Source organism: Drosophila kikkawai, chromosome X, assembly GCF_030179895.1.
Source record: "Drosophila kikkawai strain 14028-0561.14 chromosome X, DkikHiC1v2, whole genome shotgun sequence".
Classification (NCBI taxonomy): Eukaryota; Metazoa; Arthropoda; class Insecta; order Diptera; family Drosophilidae; genus Drosophila; species Drosophila kikkawai.
The window spans coordinates 10,281,907-10,309,239 of NC_091733.1; the positions used below are offsets into that span (position 1 = coordinate 10,281,907).

At 33.7% G+C, this 27,333-nt stretch overlaps 1 protein-coding gene across 3 annotated transcripts in view; it reads left to right on the forward strand.

Moving 5' to 3' along the window:
* The first annotated feature begins 9,599 nt into the window (after positions 1-9,599).
* Positions 9,600-27,333, forward strand: part of Pdfr (Pigment-dispersing factor receptor) — a 36,706-nt gene continuing 18,972 nt past the window's right edge. For 2 of the 3 annotated variants that reach the window (XM_017182492.3, XM_070288500.1), the window contains exon 1: positions 13,461-13,813. The gene's annotated coding sequence lies outside the window, so the exon portion shown is untranslated. Of the gene's footprint in view, positions 9,706-13,460; positions 13,814-27,333 lie in introns of those variants that run through there. The other variant, XM_070288499.1, reaches the window with a different exon arrangement.

Sequence of the window (27,333 nt, forward strand, 5' to 3'; positions counted from 1 at the left end):
CGACGATGCTGGCTGCTCGAAATTGGAACAAATGCTGGAAACGGAGAAAAGGTTATCGGTGAGAAAAACCCCCAAAAAAAACGTAGTTTTTCAAATTCTATTATTTCACCACCCTTGGGTGTGGTGTAGTGTGGTGAAAGGGCGTGCCTACTGAAGTAGACTGTGTTGGCCGCCTTCGAAAGCTGGCGCTAGTTTGAGAGTCACTGGACAGAAGCTTTTAGCCAAGTCAACAAAAGTTCTGCCAAAAAGCTTGCCAAACGCTAATGTCTAGATTTTTTATTTATTTATTTATTTTTTTTTTTTGCATTTATTTTATATATTATATTAATATAAATTTTTGTATATATTTTTTGTTCTTAAGCTTAAGCTTTGAAATAACCATTTCATTTTAGTTTAATTATTTATTTTATCCATTTATATTTTCTACAAAATAACCTTGAATTATTATCCTTGGCACTGTGCTCCTTGTAATTGATTTTACTTGGAATTCAATTTAAAAATATAAAATATATATTTGAATTTATAGTGTTAAATAAATTTATTTCAGCAAGGTTAAGCATAAATTCAGCAATGTTATCATCCAGAAATCATGTCACAAAAATGGATCCATTAAACCGTACGATGCAGGCAGCCTTTTCCATATTTACTTGCAACCTTCGAACTCCTCCAGAAGATCATCCTGGTACCGATCCCGGCTTGAGGACGCATCCTGACCTCGGAGGCTGAGGTTGCTAAGCCAACAAGTTTGCCTTCTGATGATGCTCTGCTGGTCGCCCACGTCGGTCGTCAATTCCTAGCATCACAGCAATCAAATACCAAAACTCCGCCGAGTGTTGAGACCCATCTCTTTTCTTGCTAGGAATATGACAACGAGCAGCAGAACACCATCAGAAGGCAAAGCCGCCGGCTCAAAGACCTCAGCCTCCACTTGCCAAGAGGACATTGATGATGAAATGATGCCACTGCTGCCACTGAACTTGGTTTGCTCCTGGCCCTGGTAGTTGGAAGTTAGTACTTCGCTTTCCCACAAGATTAATTGAAAAGATATTTAAGCACACAGGCTTAAATACACTCTTTCCGTATCTCTCTCTCTCTCTCTCTCTCTAGGCCAGAAAAACAAATACCCTTAGCACAAAGCTATAAAAGAGAGATAGAGTACACTGTAGCACTACAAGTAGCGGCTCTTTTACGAGAGAGTAACCAACCACTCGACCTCAACATTTGGCTGGGTTACCACTAAGAAGATGTTAGAACTAGTTTTCAAATATACTGTCAAGCGAGGGACTTTTTTAATAAAATATATTCACAAACTAATTAATTTATTATTTATTATATATTATAATACGCTGCAAGGGTATGCAAATAATGAAAATATTATTATAATACAAATACTATTAATTATTATTTTTATAACAAACTCAAGGGTCATTTTTACATTTATTCCCCACCAGAAACGTTTTGTCATTAATGCACTCACTTTTACATTTTCCGTGCACTTTTCCGACTTCCGTTACCGAGTTTTCCGCTAAATATTTGCCACCACCACATAGCTACACCACCCACACAACCCTCAGCGATAGGGACACAGCCAGGACCTTCGCCGAGTCACGTGTTTCGCAACGGCAACTTGTTGGCTTTTGCATACGCAAAAAGGGATCCTTTGGCGTGCAGAAGGGGCGGCAGGACTTACGTTGGTTTCACACATTTTCCCCTTTTTTTTTCTATGTGTGTGTTTTGTTTTCGTGTAATTGAAAACTAATTGTTGCGCTGAATAATTTAATAGGAAGTCCGCACATGTCCTATTTTTACGGCACACGTCTCCTTGACGCGAACGGACAATTATTTTTGTATCATATGCAAACTCGGGGAAATGAAATAAATATGGGCGTTGGGAAAATCAAATGTGTTTCCACGAAAAGTGTGCAATTTCACTCACAATTAATCAGAGGCGGGAATACATAATTATCAGGCGAGTATAATTTGTGTGAAAAAAAAAGAAATGTACTAATTTCAGGGCAGAGCGAGGATCTTGAATATAAATGTGAGAATTAAAATATTTCATTACTAATTTTTTAATTAACAAATTACTAATTACTACTGAGATAACAATATTCTTTTTAAGGGCCACAGGACGTATGAGTCATATATACATATATATTTTCAAGGTGTTAAAATTGTTTTATTTATCAAGGTTCCTTATTTTTAATATAAAAATAAGGCGAAAAAGCCATGATTTTTAAGGTTGAATATACAATGGACATTACACATAATGTTCTGTTTAAAGTCAACATGGCGTATGAGTATTATTATTGTTTTAGATTTCATAATTGTTTTGTTTATTAAGGATTGCTTTTCTTTTTAGTTTATAAATATAAAAACTTTAATATTTTGTTATGAAACTGAAACGAAATATTACTCATACGCCATGTGGGGCAGAACAAAAATTTTTTAGCTAGTTTTACTTCATTGCAAATATTATAACATACAAATTGTTTGTTTTTTTTTTAATTTATTTAATTAAAGTAATTTATTCAAAAAAAAAAACAAGAAAGGAAGCTAACTTCGGCACACCGAAGTTTGTATACCCTTGCAGATTGGTTTTGATGTTAATATTATAAATTTAAATGCTGAAAACACTCACAAAACAGAGTTTCATTACATTTTACTTATACTTATTATGTTTACAGTTTGACAGTTACAGTTGTACATTCCCAGCTTTACATTTTCTTCACATTTACAGATCGTTTATATGACAGCTATATGATATAGTTGTCCGATTTTCATAAAAATTTTACCAAAATTCTGAAATAATAAAAGAAGCTTATATAAGATAAGAATATGTTGAAAAACAACGAAGTTATAATTTTTTTCCTATTCTTTTTCCGATCGTTCCTATGGCAGCTATAAGATATAGTCGTCCGATTTTCATAAATTGTTTACCAAAATTCTGTAATAATATAAAATGGCTATATCTCAAAAATGATGCAAAAATATTGAAAAACAGCAAAGTTATAATTTTTTTTCTAAAAATTTATCGAACATTTGTATGGGAGCTATATGATATAGTCGTCCGATCCGGCCCGTTCCGACATATATAGCAGTGAGAGTATATAGAAGACTCTATGCAAAGTTTCATTCAGATAGCTTTAAAACTGAGGGACTAGTTTGCGTAGAAACAGACAGACGGACAGACGGACAGACGGACAGATGGACAGACGGACAGACGGACAGACGGACATGGCTAGATCGACTCGGCTGTTGATGCTGATCAAGAATATATATACTTTATAGGGTCGGAAACGTCTCCTTCACTGCGTTGCAAACTTCTGACTGAAATTATAATACCCTGCAAGGGTATAAAAATATATATATATATATATATATATATGTATATATATATATAATAATTAAATGGATATATCCTTAAACTTTTTCCTTACACTTAATTTTTCCAATATCCCGCCTTTGGTTTTAAAATAAATCATGAAAATATATTGAAAATGCACTTACTGGCCGATTTCAAGGAATTTTTGGTTACATGAGAGCCGTGCCACGGGTTTTCTTTTACCGGAAAAGCCGAACAAGTGGCCGGTAACAAGTTGGCAAAGTGGGGAAAACTGTGGAAAACTGCAGGTTGCATAAGGCGAAGTTTCACCTTTGGCGATTTAGCCATCCGCATTTGACATTCTGCCTTCCCACCCACCCCCCTCACCCGTTTCAGTCTCATTTTCATTTTCATTTTCATTTTCATCTTCGCCCTCAATTGTTGTGCAATTGTTGGCGAAAACTTGTCAGGGAAAGGACTCTTCCTCGCCGCTGTTGTTGGTAAAGAGTTTGCTAATTGTTCAGCTGGCTTTCTTTATTTATGTTCTATGCTTTTCTTTATTGTTTATTGTTTCTTTTTTTGTTTTTTTTTTGTATTATTGTATTTTGCGAGACCTTTTGCTTTGGCTTTTAGCTTAATTAAGGCCAGGCTCTTGTAGCTTTTCGGTGTGTCTCCTGTTCATCAATACGCATTTGAAGGTATTTTGCGGCATTGAAATTTAATTTCGTTTTAATTTCGTTTCCCATTAATTAAATTGACCGACCTCCCTCGGTGTATAGGTGGTAAAGAGGGGGCGGGTCTGGCAGTCAAAGAATCCAGTGGAAACTGCCAAAAGGTCAGCGGCAAAAGTGGCAGAAGGGGAAGGCATGCTTTGTGGATAAATCCCAAATATCCGTGTATTCGGAGCATTAGAAAGTTTTAAAGTCCAGCAAGAATGAAATACAATTTATTTGCCGACTTCTACCTGCTCCAAAGGATCCTCCAATCTTCATCTGCGGATTTTAAGATCAGAGAGAAATCAAGGAGATTCATCAATCAGAGGAGGGTTCTAAACAAATGTGAGTACACAAAGATTTCGTTAGTCTTTATATTCGGTTTAAATTAAAAACTTTGCTTAAAAATATAAAAAATATTGAATAGTGTTTAAGAAAACGAAGCACGTTCTGTGATCCGTGAACTAATAATAAACATTTATAAGCGGGGACAGTTGACTTGGGATTAATCACCATCAAAGGTAAATAGGGAATGCCACTCTCAAAGTGGGGCTTAAAGGTAAGGAAAATTATATTTAAAGATAGAAAATATTTAAATTTCAATTGAAAAAATTTATGAAAATATGAAAGACAATAAAAGCAACATTTAATAAATCATATATAATAAAGAAATATATAAATAAATACAAAAAAATATATACAAATAAATATATATAAATAAATAAATATCTATAATTAATTAATAGAAAAGTACAATTTTTACTTTAACTAAAAATTATGTTTAGCATAAAAATAAAAATATTTGCTGATGCTCATTAATCCTGCAGGATAATATTTAATTTAATTCAATTAATTTTCCACATCAAACACAAAAAAAAAAAAACAATTCAATGTTGTTGATTTCAATGCCAGCAAATATTTTAATACTCTTAATTGACTTTAATTATTTTTTGATTATCAGAGTCTATCGGGTCTATTGTCAAATGACCTCCAACTCCGCCCAAAACCCACATCCTCCTAAAAAGAAAAGCAGTCAAACAAAAAACAAACCAAAGCAGAAAAAAAAAAAACAGAAGTAAATAAAAAGAAGACAAACAACCGCCACAAAAGACAAAGGAAGGCCGTTGCTCTACCTTTTCCTTCTCGCAGCTTAATCATTAATATTTAGACTCTGTTTTCATTTCGTTTTTACGGCGTATATGTATATGTCTATGTCTATATGTGTATAATGGGTGTGCTTGTGCTTCAGATTTCCTATTTTCGCTAAACGCTAACGCCTTTGTTTATGTTTATTTGCCGCTCAGTAATTAAAAGGCAATCAAAAGGCAAATAGATTCTTGCACTGGGCACCTGGTACTGCGCCCTCTGATGAAGAGAAAAGCTTGGAAAAGCGCATTAAAAATTATCAGAAATTTAAAATAGATTACTTTAAGTTCCTTTAGTATTTGTTGTATATTTTTAATGAAAATACTCTTAAAAATGTTTCCAATTAAGTATTAGTTTAATTTATTCAAGAATATATTACTAATATTTTTAAAAATATTATTTTTTAACCTTTAACTATTATAAACAAGTAAATAAATTACAGATATTAATCTTAGATTTATAAATTTAAAATATAATTATGTATTCAACTGATTTTTAAATATTTTCCAAAGTGCAAACTTCGGTACTTGTCAACCGATTCTGCCAAAAAAAAAGCAGCGATAAAAACGCCAAGAAAGAAAAAAGATAACATTCTACTTGCTCTGTTTCTGCCAATAAAAGCCCGGCTAAAATCTAAACAAAACGGCTAAAAACAGCAGCAGCAGAAGCTGAAGCAACAGAGCAATAAAAAATTGATTTCTTCTCCCCGTGCGTGCGTTTCGTTTAAACAAATTTTGTTGCCAAACGCGGCACAACTGACAGTCGTAAAAAAGATATGTATATAATATGTGTATGGACTGCATGTCCAAGGAGGAGGCTAGCGAAAAATAAATACAGGCATTTAGATGACCTAGAAAATATATCCATTAATAATTCCAATATTAATAATTAAGCTAGACTAATGTTAAATACAATTAAGATATTTTATAAATTAATATTTTAAGAAATGTATATAAGAAAAATTTTTGATGGTCTACAAAAATGTTTTAAAAATTAATCTTAACATAAAAAAAATCATATCATTTTAAATACAAATAAAAACACTCTAAATAAGTATTTCATTAAATATATTTTATGGGCTTAAGCATAAATATATTAAGAAAAGTTATATAAACTTAAAGTTAAATATAAGAACTAAATTAATTTGAATTTATTCAAATAAAAATTGTAATAAAATCTAAGGAAAATGATGTCAACCTTAAACCTTATTATATCTTTAACAAAAACCCATATATACCCCTTCTCTTATCTAAATAAAGGGTACCTTAAAAGAAGTGAGCACACTTGAAGCATAAAACTTGCCCAAATTGCCCCGAACTGAGTTGAGAAAACAAAAAAAATATATATAAATATATATCTTGAAATGGGTTCTTGCATTTTGCAAATGTTAGAAATTTCTTTAACTACATCGGCCAGATGGCCAGGACCTACAGGCAAGACATATACATTTAACTCGAACACAAATACAAAGTGACCAATTTTCAGTTTCATTTAAAACGAAAATGCCTGCAATTGGCATTAAAAATGCAAAACCTCTAAGAGTCCCACTGGTCTGCGTTAATTTTCCTTCGATTTTCCAGCAAACCGAAGAGTTTGCCGTTCCAATCAATTAAAGTCTTCAAAGGCAACTTTCAACATTAAGTTTGTAGCAGGACAGCAAAAAAAATCCTAGTTCCAGGACGAATTCACTTGCCGCAGCTGCAGGTGCAGGTTCTTCTTGCCCCCGACCATTTTCCTTGAAGCACTCAGTCAATTTAACGCTTCATTTGCACAAGTTTTTCTTTATTTTTCCCTTATTTTCGTTATTTCTTCCTTTTATTTCCCTTTTCAAAATGGACAAAAGGAGAAGCATTCAAGGCAAACAAAGCACAGAACGCAGAACGCAGTGCTGCCAGAGAGCTGGCAGGCAGGCGCTGGGAAAACCGAAATAGGAGCACTTTCCACCCACCCCTCCCTCCCCAGCAGCCTTTTCCGGCAAAATCTTCGCCTCGGAACAGGTGCCGACGAGTGGCACTTAAAAATTAAAATCAGCATTGAACGCTGCGAAAATCGCCATAAATCGTAATACGCTTAGTAATAAATCAAAAAAGGTAAAAACAAATTGAAAATAGAGAGCTGAAAGGGGTAGAAAAAAATATATAATGCAGCGGGGAGAGAAAGAGCGAGATTTGTGAAAATTCTTAAGACTTGCCATAGAGCAGAATAAACAATAATTGTGGAATATGAAAAAACATTGGCAATATTTTTGTATATATTATTAATTAATTTATTTAATTAATACTAAATCCGTTATCCATTAATACTCTTTATAATTCTTTATAATAAAATCTTAAAAAGGTTTAAAAAACCTAATAAATTCTTTAACTCCCTTAAATATAATTTTATGATATATAATTATCATTATAGTTAAATATAAGATATAATTATAAAGATCACAAAATTCTTACAGGACACACAGCATTTTTATTTAAAATATGTTGTTATTATTTTTATTATTATTTATTAACTTATAAAATTATCAGCTATTTTAGTTTTTTAATGACCTTTTTTTATTATTTACATATTTGAATATAATTTTTAAAAATTATTTTCCCATTAAATGGTAATGTTTTACGCATTTTTTTGAGGCAGTGTTTGCTGAAGATGAAAACTGCGTTGACAGGCCAGAGAAAGACAAGAGATTCTGATTATTATAATGCACGCAAGCGATTTGCTCCATTCAAAAAATAAAAACAACAAATAGTTGCTTTAGTTTTCCTGTAGAGTGGCGAACATGGGGTGTGGGTGTGTCCTCAGCTGTGCCTTTGTTTTTGTTAGTTTGTGTTGTTGTTTTTTTTTTTTTTTTTTTTTTGTGCTGCAAAATCCACCTCCATCTGCGTATCACCGAGGGCTTCATAATAATGCAACTTATTCAGCGGCCTGATCATGCAAATAAAGCGGATAAAACAAAAGCAACATAATAGGGGGGCAGTTTAGACAGCTGTTCCTTAAATCAATATTGGAGATTACGTTGAAAATCTAAATTCTTTTCTGAAGGCAAGTGTAAAAGTGACTGGAAAATCTCTTAGAAAACCATTGAAAAGCTGATTGCATATGAAAAACAAATTATTATTAAAGGTTATATTTATACAGAAGGTTTTGTTTTGTTGCATACTTTTGGGCCATATTTTAAGTGATTTCAAATATACAAATGCAATAAATAAAATGTATTAATAAAATTAAATTAAATAATTTACAAAATGATTTACATTTAATATAATAAAGCTATTAAATTCAACAAAAAAATGTTGTTCATTTAATATATTTCTCATAAAAAATACCCTCCAGAAGAATTAATGTTGCCCAACTAAATGCATAGGGTATACTGTCTTCGAGTTCCTCAATCGCTTTCATTGCAGCAATTTTCCTTTGACATTTTCATTTCATTTTTTTCCCAGATGTTTATTTAATTTCTACTCATTCGCTTTTCGCATTTTGCTGTAATTTATGCCTGTGTCGGGGCTGGAAGCATGTTGCTTGCAGTTGCGATTACATAGTCGCGATGCTGTCGCTAGTTCACTTGAGATATATATGCATATATATATATATATTTATATTCTATAAAGCTATCGGTGTTGCTGTAGTAACTGTTGTTGCTGCTGCTATTGTGGCTGCCTTGAGTTGGCTACCAGAAACTCCAATTTGTGTTGTCTTTCCCAGACTTTTGGGTGTTGAAAGTGGTTAACCGTATTCCTTGATAAAATTGTTGCGGTGTTGCCTGTTGCTTTTTAGCCAAGTTGTGGTTTTTATTATGATTGAAGCTTGGATTTTTTGTTTTTCTTAATAATGTAATGGCTTAGAAGTGTCAATTTTATTCTATATAATATATATTTAACGTTGTTGCTTTCAGGTACTTCTTTCCATTCTCTTTGTTATTATAATATTTTCTATATATATTTTATATTTATTATATTTATTATATTTATTATATATATTATATTTATTATATTTATTATATTTATTATATTTATTATATTTATTATATTTATTATATTTACTATATTTATTATATTTATTATATTTATTATATATATTATATATATTATATTTATTATATTTATTATTTTTATTACCTTTTTATATTTTTTATATTTTATTTATGCTCTGCTCTGGTTCCTTTTATTTACATTGTTGCATCTTAGCATCTGTTGTTCTCATTAGCATTGTTCCCTTTCTGTCTCATTTTCCCTGTCACTGTCTTTGTTGCCGCCGCGCTTTTGACTCATTAGAGCTATATATAACAGTACTAGGTACTAGTATATATATTATTATAACCTATTGTTGTTGCCGCATCATCCCATCATCATCATCATCATCGCAATCGCCAACTCAAGCCAAGTTGCAGTTTCGATTTCGCCTCCAGTTGCCGGTTGCCTGTCAACGCCGCTTGATCGTCGGATGTGCAAATAATATATATACAAAAATATATATATAGAAACCACTTAAATCGCGTATAAAAACAAAAACTTAGAAGAACTAAAAGTACTTAAGATTAGCCTAATCGAAACTAGTATATAGGCGCCGCCACACACAGTTCAGGGCCAATTTCAATGCAAAAATATATATTTCCTGCCATTCCCCAGATAATATTCTTTTTATAATTTTATTTCAATTTTAGCTTTCTAAACAAGGAAAAATCAATGCTCTGAGATAAAATACTTTTAGGGATTTTCTCTGTTCTCTATTCGCTCTCTGTTTTTCATATTTACAAACTCGAAAATAAACTTTAACCAAGTGCCAGTAGCCTCTCTCTTCATCTCATCCTTGCCCTGCGTATCCTTCTAGTGCTTCCTGCCTGATTTATGAATCCTGCAAATTTTTTGTTTGGCCCAAACAAACATCAATGTCCCTGCGCAAAGCGAATCTGTGTGAGCCAGTGAGTGGCATTTGATTTATGAACGTGAGGAGCAGGAGCCCAAGCGCCGCATTTGACCGCATTACAGAGAGTAGGCCAGTCAGTCAGTCAGTCAGTCAGTCAGTCAGGCAGTTCGTCATTCCATCAGTCAGTCAGTTAGTCGGTCAGTATAGCGACTATAATTAAACACTGCAGGCCGATGTTGGCACAGTTTTTCTTCCAGTATTTTTTTTTTTTTTGTTCTTTCCGTTTGTCCAGTTCAAATTGAAAAGCAAGTGCTAAGCGAGGGTTTTCTTGGGCGGGAATAATCTTTTAGCTACCCTGTAAATATTTTCATTAAGATGAAATGACTGATGATAAAAATAAAATGAATTTAAATTTTAAGACGTATATATTAAGTTTTATATTTCTCTTTAATAATATAAAAATGGATTATGAATTATATTATAAAAAAATACTAGGGATATATTTTGAAATAACTACCCAGTATCGATATTTGTGTGAAAGACCGATATATTAATCTATATTTTAAGGCTTTAGTCAATATTTAAATGGGCAATAAATCGAAACATAGTTTATCAGAAAAACAGCCTTAACAAATTTTAAGTTAAATTAAAATTAAAAATTAAATTAAATGCCGTTCTTATATATTTAACATTTTTTGATTTTTTAAGACATTGAATTCGATATTTCAAATTTCTGTATATCAAAATTAACTTTATTAAATTAACTTCATATTATTGTTTTTATTTTAAATATGGATATATCAAATTATTCTGATATTTTTAATTTTAAATTCTATATTTATATCTTTCCCATATATGTATATATATTTCCCGTTTTTTTCTCGATATTACATGGATATCGATACTTTCATATCGATATTTTATATTTTTATATTTTTGTCATTTCAACTGTTTTTCCTTCGATATATTTGCCTTGACCTTGTACAAAAGTACCCTCAGACACATTAAATATTATATTATTCTTAAGTGTGGGTGCGTGCATACCCTTTCCCTAGGTGATACCCTCAACCTGAAACGAAGACTGGGGCCCTGGCAAATGATACGAAATGAAAGGAGCGCGAGTACGAATCAAAACGGAACGAAACGTGACTAGGCCAATGTTGACGTCGTTGCTGTTGCTGCTGTCGCAAAAGTTGCTGCAACAGTTGTTGCTGCTGCTACTGCTACTGCTCCTCGCTCTGGTGACGTCCGCACATCTCCATGCCGGTGACAGCGAACCGAGGCGCACATATGCCTATATGTATATATAGCACACATATATAGCCGGTATCCAGCATCTTGGCACGGTCACGTGCTCCGGCTTCTGCCGTTCCCGTTGCAGTTCCGAGTTGCCACCTGCAACATTTGCAGCTGTGGCCCCCTCTTTTTCAGGCATTCACATAAATCACCGTCAATTGCGACTTGCTAGTCTACTTTTTCGGGGGGTGCGAACCGGTTCCAAAGGCATTGCCTACATCCCAGGGCCCAAGACATTCTTTCAGGGTATCCATCATTCGTTGTCAGGTCCGAGATGCGCCACTCTCAGAGTTGTTTGCCACGTCAATCATCATTACGGGACAGAAATAATTGTGGATCCCAAACAAATATTATCAATATTGATGCTTGGTTTTATTTGAAAGAAACAGAGAGTAATTTTGAAGTAACATTTTCTTTATTAAAAAGAAAAAAAAAAAAACAAATTTAAGTTATAATATATGCTTTGTTTTTATATATTCTATAAGTATTTACAAGTAATATTACGTATACGCACCCTGGGGAAAATAATTACCATAATTAATTGATTTGTTTAAAAATTATTTTAATTGTATAATAAATATAATTATTTAAGCAATATAATAATAATTAAAAAAATATATTTTACATAATTTAAAGCATAATGTTAAGCAAGGCAATTAATTATGATTATTATTTGCCCAAAGTGCGTATACGTAATATTCCTTGTAAACAATTTTATAACAAGCTAAAATCTTGTAAAAAAAATCCAGAATTGTAATTATACTTTTATTTTTGTATAACATTTTCTGAAACTAAAATAACATACAAATCTCGGCCTTTAATGTTTAAAAAGAACAAAAAACCAAAGCATTCGTTGTTACTGTGTTTCTTTATGCCCAGGGAATTTATTTACTTTTTTTTGCCTGGCTAGAAGTACACGTGTTTTAGAGGGTTAAAAGTGTCACCGACTTTGTTTCAGTCTTTTTTTTTATTTGCTATTTTCATGGCTATTTTGATGATTGTTTTAGGTGTGTACGAACGTGTGTGTGTGTTTGTGCGAGTGTATTTTGCCGGTAACGGAATTTTATTTTCACTTTTATTCCATTGCCGCCGCTGCTGCTGCTGTTGGCCAACAACAGCAACAAACAGTAAACAAACAGGCAAACAAACAACACAGAAGCTTCTTTTCCTCAAATTGGTAGCTAGAGAGAGAGAGAGAGAGAGAGAGCGAGAGAGGGGGGAATCACGGTGCGAGCGGGAGGGGGCGAGGCGGCGTGGGAGCATGCAGCTAAGCTGTTGCACAGTGGGATGATTTCACCTAATATTAAATTTAAATTTTAAATATCTATGTGATGAGTAGATTTTTTGATTGTTTTTAAATTCAGAATCAAAATAAAAAAACCTAGATAATTTTGTTAGTCGATGCATATTCATTTTGTTCAATTTTTATACCAATCTTAATCGATTTTATATTTATTTTTAATTTGTTATATTGGCATATGTATTTCCTTTGTTGAAATAATAATTTTAAAACTGTTTAGATTTTCAAAGAAATTGAATCTACCGATATATTGAAAAACAATCAAATATATAAAATATATTTAATTTTTAAACACTTTCTTGAAATATTATTATAAAATTTTTAAACTTAAATAATAAAAACCAACAAACAAAAAAAAGAATAAAAAATGAAAAAGTTTTAAGGGATACTTTCATGTAATTTTAACAAACTAAAATAAAGAAAACATATTAAGGCTTGAGAAATTCGAATAATTACATTTTAAAACTTAATTAAAATTAATAAATAAAGTTCAAATACCACTTTAGTCTCAAGAAAGATTTCTCTGGTGCAAAGTACTTCCCTTAATCACGTGCCGACAATATATAATATATTTTCTGGTCTTTGATTTTTGTCACCGCATAAAAAAAAAGAGGTAAAAAATATAAAAAAACTGGCCACAGTGTGTCACTTTTCGCCACTAAACGCTTGCAGTTGCACTCACACAGCCGCAAAAAAACAGGCGCTCGGCTTTTCCGCTCGGCATTTCCCGTTCGGCCTGTTCCCCCGTTCGGATTTTCCGAGCAGGATAAGTTGCTCGGATGCTCGCAGATTCTGTCATAACGGCTTCGGCACTCGTGGCGCACGCCTCGCACGCTTTTACAACAGATTTGCAGCAGCTGAAAAACCCCCCAAAAATAAGAAGTGCATTTTTTCAATTCCTATTCGCAAAAAAATATATTTTCGTGCCGTTTTCAAAGACTTTTTTCCAAGTTCAAGAACCTTTTTTTTCCTGTGGCTACGAAACGCGAGTTATAACCAAAAAAAAACGCATAAAAATTCGTGAGTTTCTTTAAAAAAAAAACCAAAACCAAAAAACTGAAACAAACAATTTTGTAAGATCCAATATTTGATTTTGAAAAAAAAAAAAATATAATATATAAACAGCAGCAAAAGCAGAAGCAGAAGTAGCTGTAGCAGCGGCACAGCCGGCGGGTGAGTGTTAATCGTTTGGCAAACAAACTCTCAGCGGGTTAAATACCACTTTCGGCGATAAAATAAAAAACTCCCTTTATTTGTGTGTTGTTTCCGCGCTTTGCATTTGTATCCCAGCTGTTGGGCCAACTGTTTGCTTTAATCTTTGCCAACGGCTTTATTGTGAAATGCAAATGCCAAATGAATTGAATTAATTGTGGAAAATTATCATATCTATTTCGGCTGGCAAACGGCAGAATTTTGTATTTATTTACGATCGTTATCGATGCTCGCACGAGAGGGTTAATTGGTTATTATTATAACTAGCTACATCTGGAACTAAATAGTAGCTGAGAAAGTTACAAATTGTTAAGATATGGTACATTCTGGTGGATCAGGATTTTGCAGTCATCATATTATATTCATTTGGGGAGGGTTTATAAGGGCATTTGTTGAATTTTTAACTAAAGGATTCCAATTTTAGAATTTAAAGTTCTCAACAAAAAGTTAAATTTAAAAATTTAATTAGCCATATATTTAATTTTAGTGTTTATTTTAAATTTAAATTTTAAGTTATCATTTTAAGTTTTTATTTGCCGTGCTTTCAGTGTTCACTTTCAGTGTTTATATTCAGTGTTCACTTTCAGCGTTCACTTTCAATATTCACTTTCAGTGATCACATTCAGTGTTCACTTTCAATATTCACTTTTAGAGTTTATTCAAAATTAAATTAACTATATTGTAAAGCTGCTATATTATATGTATATAATGATTACTTAGTTTAAGAGCCTAGAAAAATGAATTTAAGAGCTAAGAAAAATGAAATGTCCTCCATCTCCACCGAAATGAATCGAAATTCTCAAAGTTAGCATCCTTTCTTGTTATTATTTATGCCCCCCCTGTTTATCCCCTGTTGAACTTTACTTTATATAATTCATTGAATTAAGCAATTAACTTTTTTACCTGAATTACAATAAGTATATTCCTTTATTCTTCTTAAACTTGCTGCGCAGCCGGAAAATGCGTTGCGCAACTGGAAAAATGTTGTGGTAAAATGGGGCAAATGCAGATGCCGGTGCAGCTAGTCTAAATATTTATGAAACCAGCCGGGAAGATGAAGCTTCACGCTCTCTCTCCCTCTGACATATCTATATGAAATGATTTGCGGTCCAAATATTTACTCATGTCATACTTGGTATAACTTCTCTATTGTATGGTAAACACGCTGTCAGCTTTTCCCCCCGCCCGTTATCCATTTCCCATTTCCATTTCCACAAAAATGTTCCGAAAAATAAGAATGCATTCTTGTGCCATCATCTTACATGTGTTTGTATGTCTGGAGGATATGTTAGTGTGCCTCAGCGTGTGTGTGGGGGGGAAGGAATGGAATGGAAAGGCAAGAATGGCGACATTTTGTATTTATATTTCAAGGGGGGCGTCGCACAGGGCGTGCATATGTACGATCCGGGGTGTGTGAGCTCGTTAGCATTGTCCAAAGTGCCGTCGTGAAGTGTTTTTGTGTGCCGAGCTGCAGCTTCAGCGGCATCGGCGGCCTTAAACGTCCCTGACTCTTTCTCTCTCCCTTTCTAATGAACTGAACGTGTAACTGCACCTGGGACACCATTACCATCCTGCCCACTGGATGTGCACCGGCACCTGCACCTGCACCCGCTCGAACCCCCTCATTATCGGCCAAAGGCTGCGGCCAACTTAAACGTTCTTGTAATCAAATTGTGCCACTTGTGGTACTGCAGTCCCATCTCGACCACATCTGGTCCGGAAGTCCATTATCCCGGATGCATTGGAAGGGGAGGGTTGGCTCTGGGAGGTTTTTCTATATACTACCTGGTATAAATTAATATAGGTCAAGGACCTAGGTTTGCCTCAAGATCATCAAATAATATTTCTTTCTAGTGATTAGTGTTCATTTTGAATGTTCACTTTAAATGTTTATATTATGTTTTCGTATATTATTTATTAGGGGTTCATTTATTTAAAGTATTCATCCTATTTCTTGTTCATTTTATTTAATTACAATACGTCTTTTTTGAAGTATTAGTTTAAAGTATTCAATTCAATTAGTTAATGTAAAGGAGTTATCCTTAATTCAATTTTATTATTGAAAAGGTTGTTTAGTTGCTGAAATTCTTCATTTTAGTGTTCATTTTTGGCTGTTCATTTTGGCTTTTCATGTTACTCTCAATTTATGTGTTAATTTATGGTATTCAATTTAGTTATTTAATGTAAAGGTGTTTATTTTAATTCCTTTTTATTATTAAACTAGTTGTTTAGTTGCTTAAATTCCTCTTTATAGTGTTCATTTTAGGCTGTTCATTTTGGCTGTTCATTTTATTCTCAATGTCAATTAATTAAATTTACTTTCCTGCTTCTTCCTTTGTTTCGCTGCGATTATTGCTGTGTAAAATCCCCCCTCTTGTCAAGTGCCACACGTCTCTTTGACTCGTAACAAAAGTTGCTACGCTCAGAACTGTGTCAAATGTTTTTCGAGGGCGGCATAAAATGGGTTTTTGGAATGTACCCGCGCCTGTCGATGCCAAATAAATGAATTTGAATGCGATTGCTGATGCTGCTGTTGATTCCAAAGCGAATGCGAATGCATAAACCTTTTGCCTTGCCGGCGGCGTAGCACACGGTGGCGTATGCGTAATGTGCAAATAGTGGGCCAGCGCCGAAAATGTTGTTTATCAGCTGCGAGTTGTGCGAGCAAGTGTCTAAACAAAAGAGTAAAGCATAAACAAACCCAAAGCCGACAGAACGTTTTCAAACGAACGCAATAAATGGGGAATTCGTCAAAAAAAAAAGAAACCAAAAAAAGGAAGGAGCCCTGTTAAGAGCTCTTGATATCATTACAAGTCATTGGCATTTTCGTCTAAATCGTGAGCCTTTTCTTAGGGCCACTTGTGTGTACATAAAAATAAATCCTTATATTTGCTCTCGAGTATATATATCTATTCCCAAATATTTGTATTTTGATTTATTCATGCATATTTACACATGATGTTATGTAAATATTTGCCAGTCACAAATATATAAAAATTCTAACTGCAACTACGGCCTTGGGCGCATCATGGAATTTATTCAATTTCCGCATTTTTATTAAATTTACTTCTACTAGTTTTTTGCCAGTAAAAAATTCCTTAGTGTTATATTTCTTGAAGAAACTAATAATAGGAGTTAGATTGGAATTTATTACATATTTTTTTCTGGCCGCAACAAGTCGTTGAAAAAGGAGTTGGATGCTTGGAGGGGATTTCAAAAGAAATCACATAACAATGTGCGGGCTTTAAATCGATTTTGAAGGACCTCACGAACTTCTAATAAACTTGATATGTGGCTGAAGACATGTTATGTGTTATTGGTCCCATATTAGTTCCTTATTGAGGAGTCAAAAAGAAGTCGAACATTTTTAGAGAAACCCTAAACGAGGTGGTAAATACACTTGCATTCAAAGTGCACAATAAACATAATATTTACCAAAAGATTTATTTATTTTATAATTTCATATTAAAAAAATAAATATCATAAAAGCGAAAATATTTAAATGGTTTCAGAAAGACATTGTTAATTATTTACACTTAAATTAGTTTGTTTTTCAAATATAAAGTTCAATTAAATTTTTGTTTTAAATAAGAAAATCTAAGGAAAAGTTTAGAAAACATTTTATATTTTTAAAGTTGAAAATATTAAGTTCTTACAATACTCATTGTTCAATTCATTTAGCTTTATTTGTTTTAAATAAGAACAATCTCTTAACAACTAAGAATAAAGTTAAAATTTTGTTAAATGTACATTTCCCATTATTTTTACTATATTTTGTATATTTGTTAAAGGGGTTTCCCCCTTTTTGGGGGACATCTGTGTGTTGCAGGGTCATAATTGTTAGCAGCACTCAAATATCAATTGTGATATAAAAGAGCGACTGTATCCGTTTCCAGCGCAACTAATTAATCACCCTTGGCTTCCTCCCACCAGCTCAGCCCGGCTTTTGTGATTATGGCGCAGCCAGGAGCCAAGAGCTAAGAGCCAGGAGCTGTGAGCCAGGAGGAAGGCAGCGGGAATTCTTCTTCAATTTGTTGGCACAAATTGTGATTGGAATGTATCCCGGGATACCAAAGGGGGGAAATGCGAAATTAATTAATGTCTACCCTTTTTTTTTTCAAGGACACATTGGTACAAATGCAGCAGCGCATAGGGAATGCACATTTGCAGGCCGATTTATTTATACTTTTCTTCTTTATTTTATATGGTTTTGCCTATTTTTTTTAATCCATTTGTTGCATAAAACAGTTTCACTACTCGCTCCCTGACTTCCAATTGCAAAATTGTATTGAACTTTGTTTACTGCCAAATGGGAAATGTAAAAAACATATGTATAAGCTGTGGGGATTTTATACGAAGGTTTGATACCTTTTAAATAAATAATAATAATAATTTTAATAATAATATATTTTTTAAATTTATTAATTTATTACGCAGATTTATTAACCCAATTAAAACTAGCACCGAACAGTTTTTCAAATTGAAATTATGGCATTTTTAGCTTAAAAAATATAATAATAATAGTGAAAAAAAATAAATAAACTATTTTAATATAATTTAATTATTTTCTCAAAAGATGTACACCTTAAATCCGTTCAAAATGTAAATCAGATTTCACAAAACGAATATACCTCGCCCCTCAGAGGGCAATTGCCATCCATCACAATCGAGGACAGTGGCGTTTTGGGTGATGATCCCTTGAATAAGCGTTGGCTCCCTCGCTCCCTTTGTGGTCCTCGCTTGCATTTAACGCTGAATTTGATACATATGAAAAACAAATTTATTGGCATCATCCGACGACAAGAAATCGCATAAAAGCCGGCGGAAAAACAAAGGGGATGAGCCGAGCATGTTGTTGAAACAATAAATCAATTATATATAGTTTTTTGTATTTTTTTGTATACAATTTTATTGAATTTTTTCCTTAATAAATAAAAGAAAGTGAAAAAAAGATGAACAGGACTTCCAGAGAGAGAACAAAGTTTATTTTTAATCAAAAACGAAGAATGGCAGCGTCGTTTCCCCCTTTTGGATTGACGTCAGTTTCAAATGCAGGCGCTTGGCCTATAGCTCCGCCTATAATCGGAAAATCAACAGAAAAAAAATACTATACAAAAATAAAAAGAGTAACACAAGAGAAAACATCGAAAAAAAATCTTTAAAAAAATACTGTAGCTGAAAACCGGATGCTTTTCCAGCGGAAGCCTGCAGCCATAAAATATTAACAAGAAACCTTAAATCTTAACTGAGTGATAGTTGCCTTCCAAAGTAAATATTAAAAGCGATTTAATTGTCAATTTAAAGGATTAATTTTTAAGCTTTAACAAGAATTTCAGTGGGAATTTAATGAAATTTGTAAAAAAAATATAGTTTAGTTTGAGCAAACAAAATTAAATAAAGCTTGAAACATAACTTCTTATGTTTATTACAGTCTTTTTTTATTGATTTTATGAAATTATTTATATGTAAAAAATGTTTATAAACGACTTCAACAAATCGTATAAATTATAATTTTATTAATTTTCCTTCTGAAATCGCTTTCACTTTAAAAATTCCAAAATTAAATCTATATATTTGCTGTATATGATGTTTACTCAACAGTGTTTGTTGTTTTGCTTTATTCAGAATATAAAAAGAAAATTCCATTTATTTCATTGATTTCCAATAATAGTCTTCAAAGTCAATATTTTGAAATTTATGAAAATGTAAATAAAATAAAAATTATATAGATCGAATCGAAGATAACCCAAAACAAATATGAAATTGTTTACTTATTCCGCTTTTATTGGGATCCTAATCAAATACAATTTGTTTGTGGAAATTATTTACACTTGATCGTTAATAAAGTGTACTATATAGATGTATATAGTAGATTTATTCCGTGAATATTACTGGCAGGATTAGGGACCCATTTATGATGATGATGGAACGCAGACGAGAGACGAGAACCGAAATCCTTCAAATGCGAGTTGTAAGACTTGACTGTCAATGGGATGTAGAGCTTGCTCATAAAAGGATGTCACACACACACACACACCCCGCTTACACCCCTTTTTTTGGGATGTGTGTGTGTGTGTTTCTGAGTCTGGAAGCGTTTTCTAGTTGTTGTTCTCTCGCTGCTGCTGCTGCCGCCTCTTCTTGTTGTGGCAAAATTCTCAACTAAATCGGCTTAGTGGCGGCACACACAAAGCATACACACACCCGACACCCGACACACACACACACACACACACACACACAATCTCCTTTATGGGCGTGGCAATGGAGCAAGCGCCTCTTAAATTTATTTGCGCATTTTAGCGCATTTAAAACGGAATTCGATGCCGTCGGCAGCGGGTATCCTTGCACCTCTGACGTGTATACGTGACAGCCTGACTTCCCATAATCCTTGCACTTGCAACAAACACTGGGAGAAAAATATATATAAATCAAAGGTTAGGTTACTAATATAAGCTTCAATTTATTCAGACAAAATTTGATTTTAAAAAGGTTTTTGGTAATTTGTATCTCCCTGGATTTATTCAGATATATCTTCTTACGTTTTTATTTTTTGAAAGCTAAACCTTAAAATAGGTATAGCAAATGGGCAAATTATCCAAATTTAATTCTTTTCCCTCTCTTTTTTCTGTCAGTGTAAGTGAAATTGTGCTAAAGTCTGTCGCTTTACCCGTTAGGTTTGAAACGTTTTCCCTTTTCTTTTTTTAAGATTTCATTATTGATTTTCGTCGTCGCACACACACACCCACACACACGCTGACATGAACATGATGTATAACACATTATTATGCCATATGCTTTTTTATTTTTATTATTTTCGTTTTTTTTTTTTTGTGGCCCAGCAAATGCAGCAGCCGTACCGTTGCCGTTTTTGCCGTAGGCCAACAATGAGTGGGCAGAGGAAGATGTGCCCAAGATGCAGGACTAAGGAAAGAAAGGAAGAGAAAGAAGAGGGGGGTGAAGAAGAGGGGGAATAAAGAAAGAGGGAAGAGGGGGAGGAAGACGAGGAGAAGTAAGAATCTTCCTTATGCGACATTACATTGGGCTAAGCCTTGTGCAAGCCTGTGGGCATTTAAATACACCCCCAATACACCGAAACAAAATCCATGATACAATCCAAGTAGAAAGATGATATTCTTATGGGTTATCCTCTGGTTTGTCCTGTTTAAGAAGTCCCTACTGCTTAAGTTTATGTCCAGGTAGAATTCAAACATTTTAATATTGTTAACCAAAACTCGCTTAAAATTCTCAAGTATAAAGTTGGCGTCTTTATTTCGAAAAAAAAAATGTACTCTTTTACTAATTTGTAAGATCCCAAATAGTTTTTTATATGCTAATAGAAGGTTGATATCCCTAAGGAAACTTTTACATGTTAAAGAAGGTTTCCCATAACTCCTTTAAAATTCTATAAAAACTATATAAAATTCTATAAAATTATATTTTTAAATTAAATTGAAATGTTCACTAAATTCGTTGTCTTAAAATTAGCCAGCATTTAAAAACGTTTTTGCAAACTCTTGTGTGATTGTGGTTCACCAGAATTCTATATTTAATTTTTATTTTTCTGAAAAATTAAACCTATCTCTCCGGTCAAATTCAAAGGCAAAAAGAAACCTCCTTTCATGGAAATTTAGTCTTGAAAAGTGCAACTCAGATCTAGCTCAAGAGAAATGCAATCGAGCAGTTAACCAAGGACTGCAGTCCGACTCACACTGACTTATTGTTAATTTCATTTGTGCTGTGCTGCCATGGCAATTATTCGCCGGGAATTTCTAATTGAATCGACGCCATTAGAGCAGCAAAAGCAGCATCAGCAGCATCACCAGCAAAATAGTAGAGCAGAAGGAGTGCCACATCCCAGCCACTTGCGATCCTTAATTTATGCACATCCTCGCCAGTTGCCCTTGCACATGGCATGCATAACATAATTGGCAAATTGCAATTGCCAGGACACCACAAGGCAGCGACAGCATAAGCGACGAATGTCAAATGAAAGTTGCTGTCAAAAGCACTCTCAGAAGTGGTAGTTCCCTTTACTTTCCACCCGAATGATGTTGCTTTCCCTGTTTTCACTGCTGAAAATGAGCTAAGAAGGCAATTAGAGGAGACACTTAGTTTTCCAAGAAATGAAGCAACACAACAACAAATCAAATTCAAATGTCTTGCAATAATATTAAAAAAAATATATATATATCAATTTTTATAAATCTTTTCCCGAAATCTTTCTAAAAATCATATCCCATCGCCCTGTCTGAAATAATACCCAGTTTAAGATTGAAAATTATGATGAAAATTCATCTGAACACTGAACACACACTTAAATGGCAACCTTAAGGACTTGTCTCTGGGGCGGCACAGTTTTCGCTAATTTCACTTAACTTGCTTTGCAAATTTCCATACGACACAGGTGCTGAGTGGTGTGTGCACCACTCTGGGCCACTCATAACCAATTCCCTTTGGGCCGCAACTATAAGCTGACTTTTCAACTTAATTTGGCAACATATTTAAGGGTCTAAGCTAAACAGCCGGCGGCTAAGGGCCAAGAATTTTCCATAGATTTTTTGTTATTCATTCAATAAGTGCCTTATCCCCGGACTTTTTCCTCGTTTTTACTGGAAAGCTACTTGAGTGTAAAGCTTGTTGCCCACAAAAGAAATAAAAATAAACAAGAAAGAGTTTAGTTTGTAAATCACAAAAAATAAATTTCTATTGTGGCATGAAAAGGTTTCAACAAAAAGGGGAATAACTTTTGTTAAAATAATAAAATTTCTTTGTTTATACAATTTTTGACTATTTAAAGAATTTATTTATTTTAATTTTTAAACAATCGACCTTTCTAATTTCCGCTCTATGTTTTTTTTTAAGGGAGTCTTCTCATTGGGCAACTTTTTTTTTCGACTTTTTTTTGCATTTATTTATAGCTTGGGATGGTGTATATATGTCTCCAAAAGGATTTTAAGGAATTCAAAATACTTTAGAAGATACAGCCTTTTTTGTGAAGCAAGTTCTTCCCAAAATGAGCTTTTTTCAAACTTCAAACGCGTTTATCTCGAAACCACGTTTTTCGAACTGGCGGCCATGATATCTCCAGTTCAACTCAACCGATTTTCATGAAACAAAGTGGAATCGACGCAGAATTGTCACCATTTTCAAGTGACGGAACAGATTTTTTTTTAAATTTTTGTTAATATTTTTTTTTTACACTAAACTACAAAAAAAAACCCCGTAATCGAAATTTTTTTTTTGAATAGCCGCCACTTTGTTTAAAAAAATTAAAAAAAAAAACTGTTCCGTCACCCGAAAATGACATCTATTCTGATTATAGCCCCGTTTTTATTTTTCATTTCGGACGCTCTGGAGACCCGGAATCGTGGCCGCCAGGACGACTCCTTTTTTTTCGACCACCAAGTTTGAAGTCTCATTACTCTTTGAACAACCCTCGTATCGAGGCAAGAACAACTTTTTTAGTTACTTTGAACATTTTTAAATACAATAAATAAAAAAGTTTTCAATTATTCTTTGCGTTTTCAAATAAGAATTTTTTTAAAAAGGGTCCAAAAAACGGCTTTTGAATGAGAAGACCCCCTTAATAATTAGCCACTGATCTTTTAAAAGTATTTCTACTTAGAACAGCCTTTAAGCCAGAACACTCTAATTAAGTTGCTTGAATAATTCTTGCATTAACTTGACTCTTAAATATTTATTAGCTGGCACAAAGACCACGAAAAAAAAAAAAAAAAAAACTGTGGATGCCAAGCAAACCGAGAAAGTTAATTAAATGCCAAAAGGCGAATGGCTTTAAGAATGCCCACACACACACACACACACACACTCGAGCACCCACACGCCATTGCATAACGCGGTCAGCTGTCTATGTATATCTGTATGTGGGGGGGTGGGTGAGTGCAGGATTTATAGTTTTTCACAAAGCAAGTGGCAAGGTCAGCGCTGAATTTTGGTTGGCAGGCCTAGTCGACTTCACCGTCCTCGTCGTCGTCTGCGGAATCCGAAGCGAAAGCCCTCCTCCAAAAAAGGGGTTAAAATAATATGAGAAACGACGAAGGGATATCCAGTAGTTTTTACAGGCAGTTCAAAATAATCGAAAATGTATTATACACTCAAAACCATTTATAAATCATTCCAAATATATTAAATTCAAATATATCCTAAAACTTTATACATATAAACCTTTTAGAATGCATAGAATATCCCACAACTCAAATCCTAAAGGTAACTAATCAGTTAGTAATAAAATCTAAACTTGATTCACAAGATATCAGGTTAAGTTGATGGGTTTTATTGGTTAGGATACCAACCTTGGTAACCTACAATTGGATCTAAGCTCCGTTTTTATATGTTATTTTTTTGTATATTATAAAAAGAATCAAGTTATTACGGTAGCTTTATCTATACGATACATATAATAACCTACTAATAGATTAATCATAATACCCTTGCAGAGTCGATTCTGAACGATTCAATTGCAAACTGCATGGGTATACAAAATTCGGCGTGCCAAACTTAACCTTAAACAAACCCGAATATACCCTCCATTCCCAGTAAAAAGCAAGAGAAAAATCACTCCAAGGACAAAGAAAACTCGGCCAACTGCCGTTGGTCATTTTGGCGGCCATTTCGCCGGGCCTATAAAAAAAAAAAGAGGAAATAGAACAACAAAAAATACAAATAATAATTAAAAACTTTACTGGGAAAAAAAGGGAAAAAAGGAATAGAGAAGAAAGACAGAAATAGCCACAGTCAAGTCGCATGACTCTTTTCGAGTCCAGTTTTGCAAAACTTGCGCCACTTCTGCCAGCCAACTTCTGAATTGGCAATCGTTTCGGCCAGTTTCATCGAGATTCGCAGCTGGATTCCCCCTCCATTGCAGAGTGGCCCCCAAGTGGAAGGTATATTTGAAAATAAATGGCAAAGTAATAGAATCCAATAAGAGCGATTCAATTTCCAGGCAAACCGCGACAAAAGGGGGGCCGAGAAGGTGAAAAACGGTTCTACAAAAAAAAAAAAAATAGACAAGGCAAAAGGACGAAAGGAAAAGAAGCTGAGGGAAAAGAATGCAAATAATACAAGCAATAGAGCAATCCAAGAAATGCACTTATTAAGCAGCTCGGGTTTTATTCTAAATTTGATAGCTTTGCATTGAATTACAGTTTAGTTTGTTGTTAGTGGATTCAAGTTATAGGTTTCTCAGTTGCTGTAGGTATTTTCTTAAAGTTTAGTTAAACTCTTTTTGAGCTATGTAGTTTTGCTTTCGAATTTATACTTTCCATCAAGATCAAGGTCACACTGTTGCCAAGCACACATGGCCACACTTAGCACAGGCAAACATATGTACATACATAAGCCCTCCCTTTACAGTCTTAAAACGACTCATTTATACATACGTGGAAAAAGTGATACCGACCTCTGTCTCTATCTCTGTGTTTATCTCTTACTCTCCTTCCCTGTTTATCTCTACCTCTATCTCCCTCTTAGTGTAGAATATTTTAAGCATGTGCAAACATGTTCTTCTTCTGTCCTGCTCTGTTGATTACCATAAATGGCAGGCCAAGCGACTACGTCACCACACCACCCAACAAGAGTCATAATGGGAAAAAGCGACTTTGGACAAATATGAAAATAAATTTCCCTAAAAATAGTACTATTACTTTAATGGAAGATAATACACAAAAGTTTTTTAAAGTCTGCTATTTTATTTCGAAAAAAAAAAAAACAAAAACCGGAAAATCCATTGCATTCCTATCGATATATCGATAGAGTTAAATGTGGAGAATAAAAGACGATTTGTTAATAAATCGATATTTAAACTTTTGCTGAATTAAAATTTTTAAATAAATCGATATTCCGCGTTTGTCTTTTTTATTTTTATTAAATCATTGCGTAATAAATTCATAATATAAAAAGGTTTTTTTTATAATTATAAAAAAAAAAAATTATTTTATATTTTCTCCCCTCTAAAACCACTATGGTAGCGCGACTTGAGATATATTACGATTACAGTGGACTGGGGGTATAACATTTCATAGCCGCATTGTCTTGGCCGGATTCCGGACCACCCCTTCTCCCCCTCAGCAGTAAAAAACTGTAGCAAGTGCCCCCTGCCCCTGTCCCATTGTATCTTGTGTGTTTTGTTTTGTTTAGTTTTTTGTTTTTGTTTTTTTTTTCCTTTTTTCGTGGATTGCGTAGCCGGAACAATGCAACAGTTTTGGCCTGGTCGGCCGGTCGGTCGGGCTCACAAAGCCCGGTCATAATAATAATAACAATAATAACAACAATAATACATATAATACGTAATAGGGGGGAAAATGATAGGCCTGCCTCAGCCCATATAGAACAATATGGGCGTGGGCCCGCCTCTTGGCGTTGTCTGATATTTTCGGGGCCTTTGTCTTGGCTTCGTCAGAAAAGTGTGTTTAGAGTGTGTGTGTGTGTGTGTGTGTTTGTGGAAAGTGAACTGTGGAATATGCAAAGCGCAGCAAAAATATGGTCTTGGATCCTTGGACCATTGTTAGCCAAAAGAAGGCAAGGCGAATAATGTCGATTTCGGAGATTAGCGAAGAAAAGTCCACAGACAGGCTTAATTGTGGGTTCGAACTTTAACTTTACTGAGATTTTAGGGACAAAAGGTGGGTTTTCTTATATAGGAAAATCATTATTATTAAGATTATATAAATCAATGTGTTAAATATTTAATTTGGCATTAAGCACCAGGAATTCTTATGTTAAGTAAGTAAATTTTGAGTCCTTGATTTCGCAATAAAAAAAATTAGTTATTATTTATAATAATTTTTATATGGTCCTAATGTAAGTAAAATTATGTTATATTTCATAAAAGATTCATTAGATTTCTTTATTCTTCTATAAATACTTTAACCTTTAGCTTTTATTTTATTTTTTTATATATTTCTACACACTTGAAGCTGCCTTTTCTCTCTTTATATTTTATATAAAGTCTTAAAAAAAAGCCTCAAAAGTCAATGTAAATCATAATGTCATTGGGGAAAATGTGTTAATTCAAGTGAAAAAAAAGGAATGGCATAAGAAGCACCCCGAATAAAGCACAATTAATCAAGAATCGAGTAGCTCGTGTAACCAATGAACACAAAAAAAAAAACAATCGAATAAAAAATATTCAGTAATTGAAATCATTTAACAGATGAAAAAGCGACGAAAATCTTTTTTAATTGGGGCAAATACCGAAGGCAAACCAGAGATTGCCATATCAAGATGTAATAGAAACGGCAGCGCTCTGTGGCTTAATTGATAATCTGATTGCTGAAATCGATAGGGCCATCATCCGGTCATTTGGCAACCAAATAAAACGGATACAAATTATTTGATTAACATTTATTTTATTCCGTTTACGTTTCGGGTTTCCCCCTCTTTGTGCTTGGCAAGATTATGTCAGAGTCATCGATTTGTTTCAAAGCCCGCATTGTTTTGCGGTAACCATTGCGTATGCGTAA